The 22,134-nt window shown below is 37.2% G+C and overlaps 1 long non-coding RNA gene across 1 annotated transcript; it reads right to left on the bottom strand.

Moving 5' to 3' along the window:
- Nucleotides 1-2,589: 2,589 nt before the first annotated feature.
- LOC135787652 (uncharacterized) lies at nt 2,590-4,290 on the bottom strand. Its single transcript, XR_010547151.2, has 3 exons — nt 3,904-4,290; nt 3,423-3,477; nt 2,590-2,882 (listed from the first exon to the last, which is right to left on the bottom strand). It is a non-coding gene; the product is annotated as an uncharacterized lncRNA (long non-coding RNA).
- Nucleotides 4,291-22,134: the final 17,844 nt, after the last annotated feature.

The raw sequence follows: 22,134 nt of genomic DNA, 5'->3' as shown, positions 1-22,134 counted from the left end.
TATTTCAAATGTCAAACTCATTACCCTTAAATTTTTGTTAGCAAGTTAAAGGCTTGGCTCAGCAGATACCCTAAAGAGTTCAAACCCAACCCCACGTTCATTTCCGAAATACAAACTTTCCAATCCCAGACTTGTTATATCCAGCTCATCATCATCATTTTCAGATCTGAGGTTACTTTGAAAACTTTGTTCAACTTTTTACACTTTATAAGCCGAATATCTATGACCCAGATTTTTCGCAATGGTGTATAATCTTCCTCGTTTTAACATTTTCAGAGTGACAGAGAGAAGATGACATGAGAGCAATAATGTCAGACTAAGATCAAGATTGGGAAGGCACTGCTGACTTCAAGGAACCGCAAGTTCATCTCGCTCTGCTTGTTCAGCTGTCTGAACCAATACGTGACGCAAATCAAAGTCACTCACATCAACTATATTAAATCAAGTATCCGACACCTCTTTGCTAAAGTCCAATTGAAAATTGTATTTGTCTTAGGAGATTCATGTTATACCATTTATTCAGTACTGTGCAAAAGTCCAACATACCACAATTAGATTTGCTGTTTTTGCAATGTTATACTGATCATATATAATTGTTTTTAATATAATTGTCTTTTTAATATAATGCATCCAGAAAATACAGGAAATGTGTATGTAGTAGTATTTAACACTGTATAATAATGTAAACTGATGTATCAAATTTTTAGGGTAAACTCCCCTTCCACTTGAGCATAATAATAGCAGGAAACTGCAGGATCTCTTAAACCTAAATTAAATTAAATCCTTATTTCTAATTTTAAAGAAAGTATTTTTACTTCATTCTGCTCAAAAACACTCAAGATTTATTACTTATAAAATATAGTTGAAACAACCCCCCTAGAAATTTTACGTTCCCATAACGTTCTCAGAACGACCCCGCTGGTGTTAAGGACGTTGCCCAGTAAAGTTCCCAGAACGTTATGAGACGGACGTGTTGTGGAGTTCCCTAAAGGGTTGGAGGACGTTATTTGGCAGACCTCCACGGAACATTCAGGACGTTCTGGAAATGTTAAGGGGACCATATTTTATTTACACTTTACATTCCCATAATGTTCTTAGAACGACCCCACTGGTGTTAAGGACGTTGCCCAGTTAAGTTCCCAGAACGTTATGAGGCGGACGTGTTGTGGAGTTCCCTAAAGGGCTGGAGGACGTTATTTGGCAGACCTCCACGGAACATTCAGGACGTTCTGGAAATGTTAAGGGGACCATATTTTATGTACACTTTACATTCCCATAATGTTCTTAGAACGACCCCACTGGTGTTAAGGACGTTGCCCAGTTAAGTTCCCAGAACGTTATGAGGCGGACGTGTTGTGGAGTTCCCTAAAGGGCTGGAGGACGTTATTTGGCAGACCTCCACGGAACATTCAGGACGTTCTGGAAATGTTAAGGGGACCAAATTTTATGTACACTTTACGTTCCCATAATGTTCTTAGAACGATCCTGCTGGTGTTAAGGACGTTGCCCAGTAAAGTTCCCAGAACGTTATGAGACGGACGTGTTGTGGAGTTCCCTAAAGGGCTGGAGGACGTTATTTGGCAGACCTCCACGGAACATTCAGGACGTTCTGGAAATGTTAAGGGGACCATATTTTATGTACACTTTACGTTCCCATAATGTTCTTAGAACGACCCCACTGGTGTTAAGGACGTTGCCCAGTAAAGTTCCCAGAACATTCCGAGATGGACGTGATGTGGAGTTCTTTAAAAGGTTGAAGGACGTTATTTGGCAGACCTTCACGGAACATTCAGGACGTTCTGGAAATGTTAAGGGGACCATATTTTATGTACACTTTACGTTCCCATAATGTTCTTAGAACGACCGCACTGGTGTTAAGGACGTTGCCCAGTAAAGTTCCCAGAACGTTATGAGACAAACGTGTTGTGGAGTTCTTTAAAAGGGTGAAGGACGTTATTTGGCAGACCTTCACGGAACATTTAGGACGTTCAGAAAATGTTAAGGGAACCATATTTTATGTAGAAATTTTATGTTCCCGGAACGACCCCACTGGTGTTAAGGACGTTGCCTAGTAAAGTTCCCAGAACATTTAAGACAGAAAATAGCCATAACTCAAACAATATATAATTATACTGTGAAATTGATACGGTTGGTGTGGTGGAAGATAAAGGAGGAGATGGAGATCATGATGAATCCAAAATGATAATCTTTAATTAATATAAAACAAGGAACATGGAAACTGGTACAGCAAAACACACAACACATCACTATAAACAAGAACTGACCTAGACAAACGGAAAAGTGGGGTATTTAGACAATGGAGTGATGAGGGGGATGACTGTCAGGTGAGGATAATAACAAACACAGTTCAGGTGAGAGAGTGAAAAGGATTATGGGAAATGAAGTCCAAATGGATGATGAACGGGGAAACATGGAGAAACAAGCAGGAACAAATTGGGACTGTGACAAAAATGTATCATTGAAAAACACAGAAAATAATTGAAGTGAGATTACAGGAAAAACAAATAGAAGGTCAAAATCTGGCAAATTAACAGAAGGATATTAAAAACAAATAAATAGCCAAAAAATACAAGAATAACATAAAAGCTAACAAAAACCCACATTAATTAAATTGTTTAAAACAATAAAGATGCAATTAAAACAAAACATTTACAGTTGGAGTGCATAACATGTAATAACAGATTTCAATATACAACAACTGGTTAAATAAAATTTAAAAATAACCCACAAAATATTAAATTTATGTTTACAGATGTGCAAATGTGTATTAGATATATAAATGTAAAAAATAACACCATGCAATAAGGTCACAAGCTTGATAAACATCAACCTTTAGGAACTTCAATCTCCAGGTCTGGAGCCTGCAGAATAAGAGCATACAAATACAAATCCAGTTAAAAATACATTTACATAAAATGCATAAGTAAGGGCAAAAACACATATTACAAAACATCACAAATCCAAGAACTTTTTTTAACGTTCAAATCGAGATGTGAAAAAATATGTTGGAAGATGTCAGACTTCCAAAAAGATTTTCAAATTACCAACTTAAAGAAAAAAGCAATTACAAACTACAAAAATGTTAAGCTCCAAAACTTGTTGGTCAAGTATTTTTTATTGCTGCTTCATTATTTGCCATTATTCTTTACTACTTTAAACAATCCAAGCCCCAAATACCTGAAACATTTTTAAAACATGCTGTCACTTTTAAACCAAAACACTTGTGCTTTTGTATCTAATACTAATATTAGGCAAATTAACCCATACAAGAAATTACCTCATACAAAATTTAACAAATTCAATACATTCAATATTGTAATTTAAATCAAATTACACAAAGATAAATAATGAACACGACTGTTATGTTTTTAAATAGTGTATTAAAGTTACACCTTCTTTACCCAGATTGCAGGAAGATACACTTCTTCAGGTTTGACAATGTGTGGTACATGACTTCTGCAAACAAAGCACAATAATCATTACATTTTTTTTGTAAAAAAAAAGTAAAATAAATGGGTAAGACAAACACTAATTTATGATTCTTAGGTATTAAATTCCTTTACAAAAGTATTTCCAAAAAGTGTCGATTTTTTTGTTTTGTACACAAAACATTTGATCTTCGGTTGGCTTCTTTGTGGGCTGAGCATTAATTAATCTTAAAGATTTTTTTAACATCCTCTTTATTAAAATTGTTTAGCTCACTGTAAGCCTGCATGTTTATCGTTATACTTTAAATGGCAAATAAGAATATATAGCCTAACATAGAAATAAAAAACATCACAGAAAAGAATAGCAAATAAACAGAAAAAACATTCATGTAAGTCGCTGTAGAACAACTAGTGAAATCTATGTAGGTTTAAAAAGAAAAGTATCTTAACTTACCTTACAGTATTATATAAAGACAAAACAAAGATCACGCGTCGTCAAGTGTGGCAGTTTGAATTTCATGCGACTTCCGGGTCCTCTTGTAAGCTGTAGCATTATGGGTAAGGTAGTCCTTTTCATAAAGCGGATTGAACGCTGTTGCTGGTAACGGACTACTGTTTCCAAGATGCATTGCCTTCTACATCATCATATTCAGAGAGTACAACATAATTCATATTAGTATAGTATTACTTACTAGTATTTTTGTGCTTGTTAACACAATTTAATGTAAAGTCTTATTTAATTGCTATTTGTCTTTGTCTGATGTAGGATAGTGCAGACTGAATCACTCGTTTATTTTTCTTCATTCTGAAATCATTTATTTATTACTTTGTTTGTATGGTCCACTGCACATTGACACATCCTTTGTATAAACTGCCTATAAAAATAAAATGCTCTAACTGTAATTTCATATTTTGTCCTCCTAGTGATATCAGGAACATTATTAAATGACCAACAGAGGACCATGTGAGAACATTCTATTAATGTTCCAAATGTCCTCTTTGTAACGTTGCCATGTGACCACAGGATAACCAACATGGAACGTCCCGCTACAGTCATATTGGGAACGTTATGATATGACCAAAATAGTACCATGTGGGAATGTTCTGTTAATGTTCCAAATGTCCTCTCTGTAACGTTCTTATGTGACCACAGGATAACCAATATGGAATGTCTTCCTACAGTCATATCAGGAACGTTATGATATAACCAAAATAGTACCATGTGGGAATGTTCTGTTAATGTCTCAGGTGTCCTCTCTGTAACGTTCTTATGTGACCACAGGATAACCAACATGGAACGTCCCGCTACAGTCATATTGGGAACGTTATGATATAACCAAAATAGTACCATGTGGGAATGTTCTGTTAATGTCTCAGGTGTCCTCTCTGTAACGTTCTTATGTGACCACAGGAAAACCAATATGGAACGTCTTCCTACAGTCATATGAGGAACGTTTTTATCTGACCAAAATAGTACCATGTGGGAATGTTCTGTTAATGTCTCAGGTGTCCTCTCTGTAACGTTCTTATGTGACCACAGGATAACCAATATGGAACGTCTTCCTACAGTCATATCGGGAATGTTTTTATCTGACCAACATAGTACCATGTGGGAATGTTCTGTAAATGTTTCAGGTGTCCTCTCTGTAACGTTCTTATGTGACCACAGGATAACCAATATGGAACGTCTTCCTACAGTCATATCAGGAACGTTATGATATGACCAAAATAGTATCATGTGGGAATGTTCTGTTGAGGTTCCAAATGTCCTCTCTGTAACGTTCTTATGTGACCACAGGATAACCAATATGGAACGTCTTCCTACAGTCAGATCGGGAATGTTTTTATCTGACCAACATAGTACCATGTGGGAATGTTCTGTAAATGTTTCAGGTGTCCTCTCTGTAACGTTCTTATGTGACCACAGGATAACCAATATGGAACGTCTTCCTACAGTCATATCGGGAACGTTTTTATCTGACCAAAATAGTACCATATGGGAATGTTCTGTTAATGTCTCAGGCGTCCCCCTAAAGTCACATAAGGAACCTTGAACTGCAAGACTTTTATTACCAACAAAGGACGTTTTAGGAAGGTACCTAATGTTCTCTAAAGGTTCAGGTCTTTTCATCCTCTTTAGAGAACTTTAAGGGAACGTTGCGAAAGGTCGTGAGAACGTCACCTTCTACGTGGGAAGTCAGCTTCATTATATAAATTGTACCAACTCATCTCTTATTAAGATAAATAAGTTGAAGTGACTTGTAAGTTGATTAAACTTAAAAATGTAATATTTTACACTTTTATTACAAGGTGTTTGGTTTCATTTACAGTATTATTTAGTTTATTTTATTTTTATTTTGGTAAGACATCTATTCAATTTTCACTGAGAGCCCAAAGTTAGCCTTGTTTAGCCTACATGTCTGGGCTGTGTTTGGATGGCTATAAGACTTCTTAAAAATGCTAATTTGCTTGCTGGGTTAATAATTGATTTAAATATTTATCATTAAAATTATATCAAACATATTTTTTGTGTAACTTTAACAAATTAAGTTATGTAAACTTTAGGACAAGTTAAGAAGTAGGTTGAATTCACTTGCATAATTAAGTTGTTTAAACTTCATGCCACTTTTTTAGGAAAATAAGACCCTTGATCCAACTGCAGACATTTCAGAGAGCCAAGCTGAAACAGAATGTGGATGTACAACCTCACTGTCAATAATCTGTTGTGGGAAAAAATGAAATTCGAATGAAAAATGTGAAAACAAAATAAAATAAAAACGTGTGTCGTTTAAGTTTATGCATCAAGATCTCTTTTGCCAATCAGATCAAACCGTTACACTTTAAACAGATGGGGTTAGTAGAGATTGGCACATGAAACGTGGCAGATTCCTTAAATCCAAAATAACATACCCTCATCCTTACACATTAAACAAACACGTATCCCACTGTGAAAGGTCCAGCCCGAGCACATGACAAATATTTTCCCAGGCGCCCGCTGTTCTCTGAACTACACTGTAGATCAGGACTCGTTTGTTTATGTAAATGTTAATTTTTGCTTTCCTTTACGGATCTAACCTTCCTCTAATTTCCCTCCCTGTGGTGAGTGGCTTTCCTCGTACTGTTGACTTTCAGGGAAGGCGGCCATCTTTGAACCATAATGCCACGTCTGTCAGGCTGATAAACGCGCCTGGCTGCCTAAAGTCCAGCGCAGCAACGGAAATGAGACCCTCAGCGAGTCTCTGATCTATATTTCTTCTTTAGAGGCCTTTAATGCCCTTAAAGCTCTTTTATCACTCCGTAAGGTTGACCAACTACAAATGACCACTATTGATTAGTCCCTGATTCACACTGGAAATTGTTAGATTGATGCTTTTAAGCTTGTAAGAATGGATCCCTTGGAGTGAGGTCAATAAAATGGACAGAGAATTCTAATGATGCATTTCCTATGGCCAAAGCTTGGCCCGTGGACTCTGGAGGTCAGTAATCATTAATGCTAATGAAATTCTACATTCAAAGCTCTTTTCCATGATTAAATCGAGTAAACTATAAGTACATTTGTTAGTCTAAATCACACTATTGGTGAAAATTGTGGTTTATGGTGGACAATACTATTATAGTCATAACAATTATTTGCATATGGTGACACCGCTGTGTAAGTCCCGATGGTTAAGTCTGTGACTGACAGTTCACTGCTGTAATTACTGCAGTTTGGCAGTCCTAAAGTAAATTAAGGCAGTGCCCACTTACTGTCGAATGCTGGAATGTTTGCTGTGCGGTCCCACAGAGGAAACTTTTACACTTAGACAGATATTGCACTCTGATTTCCTAATTTATTCAATAAACATTTAAACAGCAACCACTGTGAACTTGACATTGCGTGTCTATTTCAAGGCTTCCCAACTTTGGAAAGCTCAAGGGTCAGACAGTATCCCTTTAGCCTCAAGCTGCATTATTAAACTTTTAATAGCAATTCATCTGTATTAATGAGGCAAGGGACTGTGTGTAGAACATATGAAGGACATGTAAAACAAGAATATAATAAAACATCTTTCACATCAGTGCAAGAAAAGACTGACATTCAAATCTCTTTTTTATATTTACATTTATGCAGATGCTTTAATCCAAAGCAATTTACTGTGCATTGCATGTTTTATCAGTATTTGCATTCCCTAGAATCAAGCTGCTAAGGCAATGCTCTACCAACATGAATATAATAAAGCATTAAGAAGATGATGTCTAAATGCAGCTGTTGTTATTGCAGGATAAACGTTAATGTTTGTTTTTAGTTATTTATACATTTGACAGATGACTTGACAGATTTGTGACGGATGAGTGGTAGGATCTGTGTTCATGTGCATAAATGGGTTATATCAAGTATACTGACTTATTCGCATCTCTCAATTGTTTGTTACTGTGATAAACAATTACTGTAAATGCTCTTTGAATTAAAAATTACCATACACAGAAATTGTGAGATATTCATTGTGTGAGATATTTTACACTCAAGATTAACGCTACTTATTATAACTCTACTGTATGAAAACACATTTAAGATCTATTGCGGTTGTGCTTGCAACAATGACAAAAAGATTGCGGCCCCCAGGCTATGTGTTGAATAGAGGCGCTGTTGGAGCAATAAGTGAAATGGAACACTTACTGAATTACAGTAGTTACACAATACTAGGAAAAATACCTAAAATGCACACCATTTGAGACATAATGTGTGTTTTGAGTTACAGCTGTGACTGATCACATTATACTGTATGAGTGTGAAAGCTCTCTCTCTCTCTCTCTCTCTCTCTCTCTCTCTCTCTCTCTCTCTCTCTCTCTCTCTCTCTCTCTCTCTCTCTCCTCTCTCTCTCTCTTCATTCATTTAAAAAAATAACCATTTCTTTTTCATATTTTTGTAGTCAAATAATTTTTACTACAAAGAGACTTTTGTACAACAGAAAGGTTCTGTGAATGTTAAGAGTATACTTAAACCCTTATCCCGCTTTTGAATATGTGTTGAGTATGAATCCACCGATACTCTTGATTTATTAACTTAAAGGATTACTTTCTTAAAGGGGACAGAGAATGAAAAAACATTTACCTGGTCTTTGTTGAATAATGGTAGTCTACCCGCATTCACAAACATACAAAAAGTGCAAAACATGCAAAACATCTCAGTCTCATAGAAATTCCTCTTTTAGAAATGTCAGCCAGAAAACGGCCCAATCTGAAAAACTGATGCCTATGACATCACAGGCATCTCACTACCCCTCCACTTTAAAATAATTGGCTACATTTTTTGAGTGGCAGCAAATTCAGCCAATCAGTAATGAGATTGCAAGTTAGGCCAGTAGGGGGAGCCAAATAGGTGCAAAACCACTTGTTTAAAACCCCCCACCCTAATAGAGCTATCTGAGAGAGTTTTTTAGGAAGCTTCTTAGGCATTACATTGTCTACATGTCACATCACAGAACAAGGATAAATACCCCGTTCAATCATTCTATGTCACCTTTAAAAACATTCTGATAATTTAGGGTGCTTTCACACCTGCCTGATTTAGTCTGGTTGAATCGTACCAGAGTTGGATAGCTTGCTTGGTGCGGTTCGTTTGGGCAGGTGAGAATGCAGCAATCGAACTCAGGTGTGCACCAAAAGCGGACCAAACAAGTGGACCCTTGAAGAGGTGGTCTCGGTATGTTTTCAAACGAAAACTCTGGATTGGTTCATTTGTGATGAGAACGCGATCCGAGATCGAACAGATCTAACTGCAAAAGTACTGTACATATTTGGACTAAACCAGATGCCGTAGTCAGCTCCCCTGTACATTATGGGATGAGGAAGTGTTTGTTGACAGTTTCTGGTAGCAATATTAGCACAATGCGGAGCCTCGGAAATTTGGTGGCTTCACTGTTTGCAGTGCATTAAAACGTTGTTTTCAAGCCGCATTCGCGCTTTATTCTGGAAATGAACAGTTTGTCTAGAGTGCTGTATACAAAGTATGTAAACAACCATGGACATAATTACAGCGTGCAGTCGTCTGTCCATAGTGTCTGCTGTATTTTCATCCTTTTTGTGTACTTCCAGGGTTCCTCCGGATTTTCCCGCACGTTTAGCAGTTTGGGAAATACTTTCAAAGACATGTGGCCAATGAGTTATGGGGATGTTATCACATGACTGCATTTTGGTTCGTTTCAACTGGTGCGGACCAGAGCAATCAGTGTGGTGTGAAAAAGAACCAAAACTGCAAAAAAGTTGCAATGTATCATTTTTTGCTTTTGGTCCGGACCAAATGAACCGAACTACAGATGTGAAAGCACCCTAACTCACCCCCATGTCATCCAAGATGTTTATGGGTTTTTTTCGGTCGAAAATAAATTAAGTTTTTTAAGGAAAACATTCCAGGATTTTTCTTCATATAGTGGACTTCAGTGGACCTCGGAGTTTACAGTTTTAATGCAGTTTAATATTGCAGTTCCAATGCAGCTTCAAAGGGCTCTTAATGATCCCATCAGAAGCATAAGGGTTTTATCCATGAAAACGATCATAATTTTTGCCAAAACAATAAAAAATAAGCACTTTTAACCACAACTTCTCATCTTACGTATTTTGTAATCATGTTGAAAGGTCACGCATGATCTATGCGAAACTACTGCTCCAGTGTTAACAAGTGTGGGGAAAGAGGACCGTTCCGGTGTTTTTGCATGTGAAATGATACTAATTAATGTCTGTGTCAGTTAATTGTTTAAAATGGTTCGCAAGTGTGCGTTTCACATATGTAATGTGTGACCTTTCGACGTGATTGTGTAATATGTAAGGTCACGCTGGTGCATCACACGGCTAGTGCAAGATGAGAAGTTGTGGTTTAAAAGTATATATATATTTTTTTGTGAAATTGACGATTGTTTCACTAGTTAAGACCCTTATGCATCGGTTGGGAATGTTTAGAGCTGTTTGAGGCTGCACTGAAACTGCAATTTTAAACTGAATTGAACTGCTAACTGTTGAGGTCCACTAAAGTCCACTATATAGAGAAAAATCCTTGAATGTTTCAAAAATAAAAAATATTTTTGACTGAACAAAGAAAGACATAAACATCTTGGATGGCATGGGGGTCAGTAAATTATCTGGCTTTTTTATGAAAGTGGAGTAATCCTTTAACTCAGTAGGAGAAGATTTGACATGCCGTCGATCTGAAATCCATTTACATTAAGCTATGCTAAGATGCTATCCGAATATTCACTGAAAACAATAGTGTGTCTTGAGGGAAAGATAAGCATGGATTTTGTTTGGTCAATATTGTAAGGAAAAGCTAAAAAAACAACAAGACAATATAATAGGTGACAGGTTATATTTCTAACCTGATCTAACAGGAATTTATACATATTTTACAAGGTGGCTAATTTGTATGCATTTGTACAAAATGAATCGTAAACAAACCTATGATTGTGAAGAAAATCATTAATGACACACTACCCTTAAGCCTGCATCTAGACCTAGGGCCCTATTTTAACGATCTGAAACGCAAGTGCGAAGCGCAACGCGCAAGTGAGTTTGTGGGCGGATCTTGGACGCTGTTGCTATTTTCCCGGCGTGAGAAATAACTCTTGCGCCGGGCGTAAATCAATAAGGGGTTGGTCTGAAGTAGGTTCATTATTCATAGGTGTGGTTTGGGCGTAACGTCAAATAAACCAATCAGAACGCTATCCAACATTCCCTTTAAACGCAAGGGCGCAAGTTCCATGGCGGGTTGCTATTATTATGACGGATTTACCAGGCGTACGCCAGGAGCGGTTTACAGCCGAGGAGACCCACGTTCTTGTAAGAGCAGTCAAAGAAAGAGAAGTTGTTTTGTATGGGGATAGGAGAAACCCGCCCAAATCAGCGGCGGTTAAACAGGCGTGAGAGGAAATAGCCACAGTCTCATCAGCTGGCATCCCCATTGTTGCGCCAAGCGCTAAAATGATGTCAGGAGACGGGGGAATACCAAGCTTGCCAGCATAAATCGGGCACGCCGTGTAACGGGAGGTGGATCTGCCTCTACACATGACCTGACGCCAGCAGAGGACATCGCTGCGTCCACCCTCACCGCTGAAAGGGTTTGGGGGCTTTGAAATCTGACCGAAGAAACGCAAGCAAGGTCCAACCCCAAAGTACTCTTACAAATCAAGTTCATATACATTAAGGTTTCTTATGAAAACATTTTAATTATTATTTACATAAAATAAACGTAATACAGCCACACAACAAACTTATGAAAATATTTTAATCGTTATTTGCATGAGAATTTTTTAACGCAGCCACACAATAAATAAAAACTATCACCACAATGCTCACCACTATGATTCCCCTTATCTCGTGTGTTAATATTTTTTAGTGTAACAATGTAGATTAGATAAGCAAAGTGTATGCGCGTTGTGCACGCTATACATTATGGTCAAGCATGCGCCCTTAAAATAGCATAATGAACAACGCGCAACGCATCACTGACTTTAAACTTTTTTTTTCTGGTCAGTGGCGCAATTGTTTTTTGAAACTGCAAAATAGCATCAGGGATGGTTTGCGCCGGAACACGCCTCTTTTTTTGCGCTGAACCACCCAGGGAGCGCAAGTTCATTCCCTAGTTTGCTGACGTGCTTCTGTGGAGGGAAAAACCCGCTGTGCGCCGGTGCAAAATACGAATGATACATGCGTCACTGACAAAGTAAATTGCGCTGGGTGCAAGATAGGGCCCTTAAAGTCAATGGGGAATAGCTAATTATACAAAAAAAAAATACAAATAAGATAACTGTACGAATTCTTCTGAATTACACATGTTGTAAAATACATACAAATGGCCATACAATTCCCAGTTTTTATAGACCAACACAATCTTTTTAAAGCGATTCAATTTTTTTTATTGCAATGTAAAAAAAATTGGTCTTAAAAATCTTTAAAATCCAATTATAACTTGCTCTTCTTCTAAGACAACTTTTCTTGGACAACTTGGGCGACCTGACTAGTAGATAACCAATAGCCAAAGATTTACAACATTCAACAATTTTATATTGGAATGATTTACTATAGGCAGTGTTGTTGAAAATTTCCAGACTGGTGCCATTCATGCCAAATTTTAATGAAATTGACTCGTTTTCATTCACATGAAACTAAAAAGACCACAAACCCTGATTTATTTCAACACATCACACCAATGGTCCAGAGTTTGGGTTTTGAAATTAAGAAACAGCAGCAGTAATGCCAGTAAGATGAAGACTGGAAGGGCAGTGCTGACTTAAGCTCTCTCCGTAATGCATTTGTAATTTTAATAGAGCAACTTTGTCATTCTTTCCTGCTCGTCTTTAATTGCTGACTTAGGGCACAAAACAAAATGAATTTGCTTGACGTATCCGCGTTGTCCTCTGTCAGTATCAGCATATTTCGTTTTATCTCCACGTATTCCTAGTGCGTGTACATCTTGGTCTTTCTAGACGGAGCGTGGGTGCAAATTAAAATAGCTCACAGCCGATCAGGGTTTATCGCGTTTCAACCGCCTCTGTCCTGTGGCAGTGACGGGAGGGTGTGGGCTTCTCTGATGGATGAGTCTATCTCTGCCGTGTCTACAGCGGAAGCGTGCACCCAACCGCACGACACTTGAACAAGTGCGATCAACAGGACGTGCTCTGTCTGCGGGGTGCAGTCTCTTCGCCCTGCTGTCTGGGTGGCTTTTGCTCAGCAGCACTGCTCAAGGGCTTGAAGAGGTCAAATAATTGGCTTCGAAAATAACACTGTGCTATTGGAAGTGGGAAGGAGAGCTTTAGTTTCAAAAACAGAGCCAGAAAACTTTAAAGTTACTCACTGCACAATGCGACTGACGATGTGAGACGCTTGGTGATCTGTGGCGTATGATTGTGCATATCTAATGGAGTTCAGTTGGAGATATAACATGTCATTACCGCGAGCGTGGTATAATGATACGCCTGCATCCGCATATCTTTGGTACAGTAAGAGTGGATGCTTCATCTCAGCCTCTCTCACATGTGCTGAAAAACAGCAGGATCCATCCATATTGAAACTCTGACATGAAATTAACTGAAAATAATGCGCATGACATTTTTGCACAGCTGGAGGATTTGAATAATTGAGGTGATAATAAGACTCCATCCAAGAGGGCAGGCAGGTGAGGTTCACTTATAAAGCACCGCCACGGCCTTCAGCAGATGGAGGTTTGGTCGCTAGGGACCAGCTAGTGCTTGTCAGGAGCAAGACCGGAGAAACTTCAAGGCAAACACACAAACAAAGCACTTAAATGCTCAGAAATAGACCTGATTGAAGTATCTTATGCTTTGTCAGTAACCAAATGAATTTTTACGGTTCATTTTCAGAAAGCATTAAAGACTATGTTTATTCAGTCAGTGTCTGGGATTAAGTAAAGTAATCCGATTGAGTTCATCCGTTTAAAATGCAGGGTCAAGTACTGAATATTTAAGTTAGTCTGTGTATATGCAAATTATATTTGATGACGGGTCATTGAATTATTAGAAAATAATGCACACACAAGGTAGTAATATGGCACAGGAGTCAATTATAATTAAATTATTATTATAAACCAGTTACCATTGCTCTGGTAGTTATTTTAAGACATTGGTGCGTTCGGTGTGCGAACAGTAATGCATACACGTGGAACATTTCTCAACCAATCAAAATAAAACATCAGCTTGTAACTCAAGAAATATGTTGTATTTAGTAAGGTATATGGGTGATTCTCGCAAAATTAGACTTATGAGGTGTCATGAAACACTTTGATAAAAAGTAAATGCAAAGTAAGAGTATCAAAATAAGAAGCATATACACTAACAAACATTTCTTCATGTACTATTTTGCACATGATTTCAAATAACATCATACAAACCAATTTTGTTGTTTTATCCACATTTAATTGGAACATTTTCCATTACCGCAACGTGTCCATGACTGGATTTGGGTTATTTGACATGGAAATATTTATAATTAAAAAATCTAAAAAATAAAAAGCTTCAGTGCATGTTATACTATAAACATTTACAATAAAGAAACATGTGGTATTTGGGATCATTGGTAAATGTAAAGAGAATAATAATGAATATAAATGTGTCCGAGACCAATTTTCTCATCCTCCGCAACAATTTTCAATCATTATTTAAGCCCTCGAGGAACTAACTTTTTTTTTTTTTATTGTTGGAACGGACATAATTGACTGTGACACTAAAGATGGCTACCAGGTAAGCAGTTCTTATTTTTTCTTTCCAGATAGTAGTACCTAGACAACTTTTTAGTTCTCATTACTGAAACAGGAGTTTGTACATGCACATATTTATTGTAATATAATGTTGCGGTAATGATAATTTTTGATAATGATAATCTAAAAAATGTAAATAATTATATAGGAAATATTTTTACATCCTCTAAAAATAATTGTTATAGTAGGTTCAGACTATAGGGGTCTATCTTACACCCGGCGCAATGCGCGACGCAAGTGTCTTTTGCTAGTTTCCACCTTGCGCAATTATAATTTTCACGTTTAGCGCCACGTTGTTTAAATAGCAAATGCATTTGCATCCCATTTTGCGGCCATGGGCGTTCTGGTCTGAAAACGAGGTGTGTTCAGGCGCATTGTTGGCGCGTTGCAATTTTGAGGCAACTAAAATAGACTATGCAATATGTTTTTGTTATTTAAAGAGCGCATTAGTAATATTGGCATATAAACGGGACGACAACGCGGGTTTGCTTATCACACACATGAATGTGCAGCAGTACAAAAACGCTTTTAAATATGAAAGATTAAAGGATTGAATGTAAAAGATTATTATTGAGTCTCTTGGACATAAATGAGGACTAATTATGAGACATTAGAAGGCACAAAGAGCTGCTTCGCCTGCAGCCTGGTAAGTAAAAAAAATGCTTTGCTTTAAACAAATGCATCTGTTTTTAAATGTTTTTTTTTAAATGCTACTTTATGACTCTGTACCCGTGGATATGAAGAGATGAGAAAAATTTTTAAGTAATGCTTAAAAAAACTGACGCTGTCCAAGTGCTGAAACGTGTGGAGAGCCGTTTGTAAATTCTTTATCTCCTGTTTGTTACAAATAAAGTATTTTTAGAGTACAAACCTTTTCTTACATACTTGTAAATAATTTTTTGATTATATTGGATAGCCATACATTTAAAGCAATTAAAAGTATTTTACTTACGACCAAAATACTCCAATTACTCATAAAAAAACCCGGACCAACCCTTTTCGACCATGCGCTCGGCGCAAAAGTGGATTCGGACACGCCCATTTAGACGTTGCGCTGTGCGCTTTAGACAATGCGCTTAGATCGTTAAAATAGGGCCCTTAATCTTATATGTGCAAAAAATTGGCTTTAAGGGCTTTTTAAAAATTCTGATGCTGGACACCTTTTAAATCTGGATTTCATGAGAATCACCCATATATCTTTAATATTGACTGAGTAATCAAAGATAGAAATCAACGTGAAATCAATGAATAAAATTAAACTTTGATGCTCCTAATCCCATATTTAGTTTGATATTTGCAGCCTGGATTTCACAGACAGGGTCAAATAGCAGACAAGCAGTGATAATATTGTCTGGAAATCAGCCAGTTTAATACAGACTGTTGTTACGGATTGTGCATGGATATAATCCATTACTGAATGGTGTAACATGCTGTCTCTATTGGGGCCAAAAGAATGGCAAAGACATAAGTTCAGGCTGGTAGTATTTTGCATCAGCAGATGGTTTATGGCGTTTGCTGTGTTTGCTTTCCGTGCACCAAACAGCAGGACACATCTGCCCTGGGCTGTATTCCCAAACCTCCAGCAGATGCACACTTACATATACCTGTCAATCACAACAAGGCTATACAGGATAAAAGCAACATTTAGCCACATGGTGGTTTAAAAGCACCTCTGAGCAAAAGAAGGACACGGCAAAGTGATGAAAAGCATATTGTGGGAGATAAAAAAAAATGTGTTGCATATAATTCTTTCCTAATGAAAGGATTCTGTCCAACGTGATCTCATGAGTGAGGTTGTACGACACATACATTTACTTAGGTTTTTATACACACAGAAACGTATAATACTGACGTGTTGACAGGACTAATACGTTATTTATTTACCTATTTAGAGCTTTACAGACATTTTTCATAATAATCAAAAAAGTAGGAATTGGCGTTTCTTACTCATATGAATGACATGTTTTCAGTCATGTTTTCTGACTTATAAACCTAATAAAATGTTCATGACATTAAGAGAATTACACAATTTTAAACAAGAATATGAATGTAAAATGAATATAATTTCTGTAATCATTTAACAATTTAGCAATAATTAGTTTGTTTCCGATGACACACAAAAGGACATTTTCACACATTTTCTCCAATGCAACAACAATTTCACCAAAATACACCATAAATTCACAAAAGATGTACATTTTATTCATTCGCTGTAATGCACATCTTAGAAATGTATAAAATTGTGAGGAACACAATTCAGCCCTTTTTCCGGCGATCTTGACACTAGTTTTCGGCTTCGGTTTATTATTAATTCAAATTCAAATATTGCGGCTCAAGAAGCTCTGCATATGTCTCTATTCGGCATTGATGGCGCTTGGTTTGTCCCCATCTGCGCTGTCTGTGGTCCTGAATGTCTTTTTGATCTCTCTGCTGCCCATCTGACTCCTTGCCTTCTCTTATTTTGGATTGTTCCTTGTTTTGACTAAACTATTTGCCTCCTGGAGTTGTTAGCCCGTTGTTCAGCTTTATTAATAATGTCTGATTTATCTACGCCGTTTGCTTTGAGGATGATAGTGACAGCGGCATTACTAGCTCTTGTGAGTTGCATTTAAGAAACTAATGTTTAAAATTTCGCAGGATGAAACATCAAGGAAACGCCACCTGGTCGCTGAATTGTACTGCGCCTTCATGTAGGCTAACTCATTTTTATATTTGCACGCCAAAACTATAAGCCTGCGATTAGGTAGTTGCAGTCATTGGATGAATTCAGTTATACACGTCATTAACTCTTTCCCCGCCATTGACGAGATATCTCGTCAATCAAGAGAAAACGCTTGACGAGTTTTTCCGTCTTTCCGCAATACCGCTATTATTCCGCAACTTTTTAAACCCGGAAGTATTGCCCTATGGCAAGCTGCTGCATGTCCGTGTCTGTTTTAAAGATCACTCTGAATGGGATCTCTATGAAAAGTCCGTCACAAAAATGGAATTATCTCTGCTTTTTGCTCAAAATGTGGTGTTTTTGCAGAAACCTACCCATATTAAAAAGCTGATTACAAAAGAACTACTGAAGGTAGGATGAAACGGGTTTTTTTGTTTGAAAGTCAGAGGGTCTGTTCTTTCATTTTGTATATTGTATGTTTATATATTTGAAGAAGAACATTTTCTGGAAGACATTAAACTTTTGTGAAAATCATGAAAAACGCTGGCGCTGGCTGGCAACTTTTTTTAAAAACGCTGGCGGTGAAAGAGTTAATGCAATTGTTATTTCAAGTATATGATTGAATTTAGCTCTCCAATTTAATTTATGTCTGATTAGAAAACTGGGGGGCACAAATTCTTCCTGGGGGGGTTACGCCCCCCTTCGCCCCCCTAGGCGCCAGGCCTGCTGTTCTGTCACAGGTTAGGACATTGAGCTTGCTATAAAAATACACCTGTCAATTCTGCTACTTTTAATGAAAAACGTTGTTTTAAATCCAAAAAGGTGAATTATTCATTGTTTCAGAATAGCCATTTAATATTTTTAGCTTTAAGACTACAATATAGCACAACTGAGAGATATAAAAATGTATCCAGGTCATCTTTATTTTTAAACTGTCACTGAGTTGAACACAGATGCTAACGGGCTAATTCTCAAGTTGAAAAATTTGTACTTGTGTCATATGTGGTATTATAGCTACTGCTAATCCTACAGAGAGATGATATAGAGCCCGCTGTCTAACATCTTGTCAGAATGAGAAGTGAGCCACCAGGAGCATTACAGCTGTGCGTGCGTGTGTGTATGTGTGTGTGTTTGCATCTCAAAAAGACATTTGAGAGCCTCTCTAAGTCATGCATGTGATAAAGTGTGAAACACACAGTCCTGCACACTATAGCCTCACTGAAGCATGCTTTCGGTGGCTGTCATTGAAGGACGGCAGGACAGTATGTTTGGATTTTTTTTTTTTGACCAAATAGCTTTTCACTTCAGGCAAAACTGCAATGACAAATTACAGTTTGGAAAACCATTAGCTCCAAGGTTGTCGTAATCTCATTCCCCCTGTAATTAGCTTGTGGCAAAGCTTTTGGCTGTTACCGCTACACTCATCGATTGTGACATTCGGTTCTCTCTAGTAAAAAGACAAAGACAAATTATTCTTTTTGAATGACAATGAAATCAGGTCAAGAGGAGTCTTGTGATATTTCAAGTAACAGGCTGCTACAAGAGCCATTTGAAAGCTGATTTAACTTAAGAGACTGAACATTTGCATCTGGTAGTGAGGTTATGCATTCGTTTCGGTCCCTTTCTATGTACAGTACATACTACACACTGTCTTTTACTGTCTAACCACTTAGAATTCACACTGATCCAGAATCAGCAAATGATACAAGGTTTAATAAATGTTATATCATATAATGATGTTTCATTTTTTATCATTTTGAGTAATCAAACTCGCCCCTTAGATGAAGAATTACCCAAATATTCAAATTATTTTTGCCAGTAGCAGATTAGCGTGTACACAGACACACACACACACACACACACACATATGAAAAATTAAAGTCTTATGGTTTGGTGACATGAATCAGTTTTCAAGAGTAACAATTTTCAGTGCAATTTCAATGTTTACATATAACAGCATCATGAACTGCATTTCATCACTGAATATTGTCTAACGCTAAACCATATCATTTTACACTCAGCAAGAGCTTTGCGTAGGCATGGAAAGAGGCTGTTGCTCCCAGTAACCACATGAAAAGACAATGTAATATGTACAACAATAACAGTGAATCTAAACAAATCTATTGAATTTTCTGTAGCTCTCATTCAGGCTGCAAATACAGCAGTGCTCAAGGCTATGCCTTATTACAACTACTAAATGAAAATGGTACAGCTTATCGTACGCCCTTTCTTCTCTACATCCTTTCTACACCAAAGCTTTCTGTACTTTTTGAACATTTTGTGGAAACTTTAAGTCATATATTACAAGACCTGTGGCTTTACTAGATTGCTCCAAGGCCAGTTTCATTTAGTTTTTTCATAAAAAATATTTCATATATGTTTTGTGTAGTTATTAAAAATGTATCACCTTTAAAACTTTGAGCATCATATTACTGTTCTGTGACAGTAATTTTTTAGGTAGAATGTAACTGGCCATCCATTAATATGCGAGTCCCAGTGTTTACTCAATCGCACCAGCTCGGACTATAGATATATACTATGTACATAGATGCTACATTCAGCAGTTTCAGACACAATGGCCCTCATTTATCAAAAGTGCGTACACCAAATTTCCATCGTACACCTGGCGTACACCCAAAACCACGGTGACTTTGAGATTTATCAATATGGACGTTGGCGTACGGCACGCTCAAATCCTACGCCAGCTCAGGAGGTGGTGTACGCACATTTTGAGTTAGTGCAGAAATGCGCAAACAATTCCTAACACCACAAAACGCACTGACAAACTAAAATATATGATATAATATGACCCACTGTAAAAATAAAAAAAAAACATAGTAATTATAAACTTGATTTTTAATTTAGTTTATTTGAATGCAACATGTACTTCAATGTTTAATTTGTGAGACTTTACCAAAGCATTTGATTTGTAGGCATATGTATTCCTTCAGTTGAGAGCCTGGGCGCTTTACCTGACGTTTCAGGGCAAAGCATGTGAGCGGAGCGGAGCGGAGCCTTGAGCGGTGCGGTAATATTCCATCAAAGCGCCTCTCTAAAAATTCCGCTCGCTCAGCACCGCTCGTTGAACCCAGAACGCCCTTTGATAATTTGCTAGTTCGAGAATCTGTAAAAACGTCTAGCAATAAGTTATGGAATTCAAGCCTTATACATAAATGTAAAGTAACAATCAAAGTTAAGATTGGACAGGAAGAAAACATTGAAAGGAAGTCCGGAGACTGTAAAAGTAAGCAAATATTCATCCTGGAATCTGAAGCGGCACATTGCAAGAAAGCACAAGGATGTGCTACGAAAACATGGTAAATAATGCATCAAAAGGTAAGCTAGTTACATACCATTCGATAAAAAATAAAAAGCTACACATGAATAGGTAAGGTAAAATGCTTGTGTTGAATGGAGCCATAAATCCGATCATGATGACATGCGGACAAAATCATGGCCACGAATTATCTTTTATGCTACATTATGGCCACTTCTTTTTCTTATTTAGTCTAAAGTATGGCCATAAATATAACATTCGTTCCCAATATTCAACAGTTTGTTCATTGGAATTAATTATTATAATATTTCGTAATTACTATTACAATTATTATTACTTCAAATTATGAATTAGCCTAGTAAAACATGTGGATGTCGTGGAAACAAATTGTTAATTTGAATTATATCCGGAGCTCCGTATCAAACTGGATCTTAGCTAACAAACAACTGTATGTAAATACAGAACAACACACTACAAAACTTATAACATCATTTTAAAATATTATTTAAAAAAAACTTAACTGAACCATTAAGCAGACATAGAATTTAGATGTAGGCAACAGTAAATAATAATAATACTAATAAATTATTGTTCTAAATATCAATTAAGCGTCATTAATAATACAAATTATAATACAAATATTACAAAACGTCATGCAATTATTAATGTGTCTTTAATCCCGCTCTTTAAACTCCCAAATAAAACAATTTTGTTTCTTTCCACTTCCCTGGTTTCCGTTCTTTGCCGTATTCCGTGTGTCAATGTCGTAAAATGAGGGCGTGGGGGAGGCGGAGACTTAAATTTATATGGGCGTGTTATTCTAATGACGATCGTTTTCAGCCGCGGCATTTATGAAGGGCAGATATTGCTTACACCTGAATTTCAGAGGTACGCACAGCTTCATAAATCAGGCGGTGAGAGGAGTCTAAGCATAATCGTACGCCAACATATACGCCCGTTTCTACGCAAGAATGATAAATAAGGGCCATTCTCCGGTTTCACAATGCTTGCAGACATGAGCTGCGTGTTTGCAGCACATATTTTTTTTAGCGCTGATGTTAACAGGTCATGCATTCACACAGCACGTACACAAAATACAACAGAGCTGAAGCAGCAGTCCTGCAATCATTTCAGCGCCGAGTCTATGTGGCATCCATACATATCTAAGGCTCAAACTACTGATCCACTTGTTCAACTGTGTTGTTTGGTTGCATGTTTGAAACCAAGGCAATTTCAAAGCAAGGTAATTTTCAAAGCAATTTTATGGAGAAAATACTCTGTTGGTGTTGAGTAATGAACTTGGAGATGCATGGTTTGTCGTAAAGCATATTAAAAAACACCACATATAAACTACAATAAAACGTTTAGGTTACTCCTGTAACCATGGTCCCCTGAAATAACGGTTCACTTCGCATTGTGCAGTTGCTGAAGCCTATTGGTTAACATCTGTAAAAATTACAGACCGATGGTGTTCGAAACCTTGCAAGGGCGGGCTTATCCTCTA

Source organism: Paramisgurnus dabryanus, chromosome 17 (genome assembly GCF_030506205.2).
Source record: "Paramisgurnus dabryanus chromosome 17, PD_genome_1.1, whole genome shotgun sequence".
In the NCBI taxonomy this organism is placed as follows: Eukaryota; Metazoa; Chordata; class Actinopteri; order Cypriniformes; family Cobitidae; genus Paramisgurnus; species Paramisgurnus dabryanus.
The sequence above is the reverse complement of the archived record's forward strand: the minus strand, read 5'-3'. Positions and strand labels throughout refer to the sequence as shown.